The sequence below is a fragment of the Octodon degus genome, unplaced genomic scaffold (genome assembly GCF_000260255.1).
Source record: "Octodon degus isolate 3935 unplaced genomic scaffold, OctDeg1.0 scaffold00072, whole genome shotgun sequence".
Taxonomy (NCBI): Eukaryota; Metazoa; Chordata; class Mammalia; order Rodentia; family Octodontidae; genus Octodon; species Octodon degus.
In genome coordinates this window covers 589,795-592,586 of record NW_004524648.1, presented here as the reverse complement: position 1 = coordinate 592,586, position 2,792 = coordinate 589,795, and the positions used below count along the sequence as shown (strand labels likewise).

Genomic DNA, 2,792 nt, shown 5'->3' with positions numbered 1-2,792 from the left:
CTCCTCCTCCTCCTCCTCCTTCTACAATAGAGTCTCACTATGTAATTCAGGCTGGTCTTAAACTCACTATGTAGACCAGGCTGGCCTTGGATTCCTGATTGATCCTCCTATCTCAGCCTCCCAAGTGTTGGGATTACAGGTATGTGCCACCACCATGCTCAGATGAGCTTGGTCATTTTTATATCTGCAGTCCCGCAACTGCACCACAGCTCAAGAACTGGGAAGAGGTGAAGTGTGGCTCAGAGGGACAGCTTGTACTTGGCCTGCCCCCAAGCCCTGCTTGGGTGAGCCAAAGAGAGCCAGAAGCCACCGTGGCCTGCTCAGGAGCACCTGTATGGACCTCCAGGGATGCAGCCTCAGGCTCAAGGAGAGAAGGTGTGAACCAGGGGGCCAGGAAGTCAGTAGTCAGTGGGGCCACTCACCACCCAGCAGCACCTACAGAGATGGCCTGTGGCCCCTAGGCCTGCTCCTCTTCACTGCCTTCCTGGGGCTCTTCGAAGAGGTGCCTCCTCTGGGGAGACCACTTGTTGCCAGGAGACAGGAAGCCTGGCTCCCCAGCTGATGCTGTGACCCCAGCCTGCACCTCTTCCCAGGGGGCCCTGTGCCTCCACCCCTTGAGCTCCCCGGGGCCACAGTGGCCCCTCCTCCAGGCCTTTTGATATGACCCAGGGGACCCTGGACTAGGTCCAGGGACTTAGCCTGAAAGATCTTAGCTCTGCCATTGACTCCCTGTGGGCTGTTTTCTCTTTAGCCCTTACTCACAGGACCAGGAAGAGGAGAGGGAGAATTCTAGCCGGGACCCCACCTTCTGGCCAGACTCTTCATGGCTTAGATGAATATGCTGTGATGTCAGATACACTGTGACCCTGGACCAGTAACAGCATCTACCTGAGCCTTGGTCTAGAAAATGGAGGCAAAATAGTACACGCATGTGTATGCACGTGCACACCCACCCACATAAACGGCTATTGCCAGGATGAAATAAGAGAAAATAAACAGAAGGCTCGGTCCAGGGTTAAGTTAGTGCACAATGCATGGGACTGGAGGTGGGGACAGATCTTGGCATCATCCAGGCTGCCGAGCCAACCCAGAACACACCTACCACTTCCCAAGCCCCTTTATTCTCAGTCCTGAGCCATGGTCTGTTGGCTTTCCAGCAGCCTGTCCTCCCCACCTGTCTTATCCCCTTCCTAGCCTTTTTTTTTTTTTTTTTTTTTGGTCTTTTTGAGATAGGGTCTCACTATGCAGTTCAGGCTGGCCTTGAGCTCACTTTGTAGCCCAGGCTGGTCTCCAGAACTCACAATGATCCTCCTGCCTCAGCCTCCTGAGTGCTGGCATTATAGACATGTACCACCTTGCCCAGCCTTGGATTTTTTTTACTCCCCCCACCCCAAAGGACCTTTCTGTGTTGCCATGTTCCAGGCTTGCTTAGAAGGTGCAGTCCTCCTGCCTCAGCCTCCCAGAGTTCTGGGATTACAAATGTGCCCCACCATGCCCCGCTCTCTAGGTCCCTCCTGAATCTCTTTCTCCCTCTTCCCTTTTTCCTCAGCACCTCTGTCCTGGACGGAGGGCCTCACTCGGTCATTTCAGTCCCCACAGCAGCTGTTCCAGTCCATCCCAGAGCTATTCTTATCTCCTCAATCGATAACCAAGAGGCTTTGGGCCCTTGCCAGTCTGAGAAGAGGAACCGGGGTGGTGGAGGGCCCTCTGCTGCAACCTGTGACACTTTCTTGGGATCTGACCCTTTTCTGTAGTGGCAGGACTCAGGTCCTCAGAATGAGGATACAAAGAGGACAAATGAGATAATGGCCATAGGTCTTAGGTTCCCTACTTTCCTCTAAGGCTGCTTAGTGATAAGGCGGCATAGGGCAGAGGTGAATCCTCAAGGGCCACCGGTGTCCCCAGGGCTGGCCTCTGTTGCTGGCTGGTCTTTGGGGGAGGCCACTCATGTCACGTGCTGCAGCGTGAGAAGCCAGGTGGTCGGTCATCCAACCCTCCAGCTTGCAGCTTTCCTCAGGGCAGTGGGGAGCCTCCCACGAGCATGGGCTGGAGGGAGGTGGGGAGCTGGGCACCTTGCAGGTAGAGAATATCCAGAAAGCTGCAGAGATATGGAGGACTGAGACTGTGGAGCTCTGGGTTCTAATCCTACCTCTGCTAGTAACAGACTGTGTGATGCACTTTCTCCAGGATTCAGTTTACCCATCTATGCAATCAAGAAATTGGGCCTTCCCGCCTGAGAGGTTCGAGACATTGGCTAAAGAACCTGTGCTGGGCCTCAGCCTTCACGCACCTCTGGGCCAAGAGGCCCAGGCAGTTGAGGCTTTAGATCTAAGAGCAGAGGCCAGGTCTAGGGTTTTGCTTCATCCTTTGTGTCCCTCTGCTGTGCATGGAGCAATCAGTGGGCAAGCCCTTCCTTGGCCTTCCCTGGCCATGCCCCTTTGCCTCACTAGCAGACCACTCCGTCAGGCCTGCTGTAGGCCTCCCAGCCTCCCTCTCCCACAGTTTACCTTCCACACAACACCAGACTCAATTTCTTTTTCTTTTTGCAGTACTGGGGATTGAACATGGGGTCTTACACAGGCAAGGCAAGTGCTCTGCCACTGAGCTACAACCTCTGCCCTTTTTGTTTTTATTTCTATATTCTGAGTCTGTTTTTATTTTTTATTTTGAGACAGGGTCTTGCTAAGTCTCTAAACTGCCCAGGCTGGGTTCAAACTTGAAATCTTCCTGTCCCAGTGTCTCGAGCAGCTGAGATTGCAGGTGTGCACCTGCTATATCTTTTTTTTTTTTTA

At 53.5% G+C, this 2,792-nt stretch overlaps 1 protein-coding gene across 1 annotated transcript in view; it reads right to left on the bottom strand.

Moving 5' to 3' along the window:
• The window catches only part of Ccdc92b (coiled-coil domain containing 92B), an 11,522-nt gene that overhangs the window by 7,779 nt on the left and 951 nt on the right, over window positions 1–2,792 (bottom strand). The window lies entirely within an intron of this gene.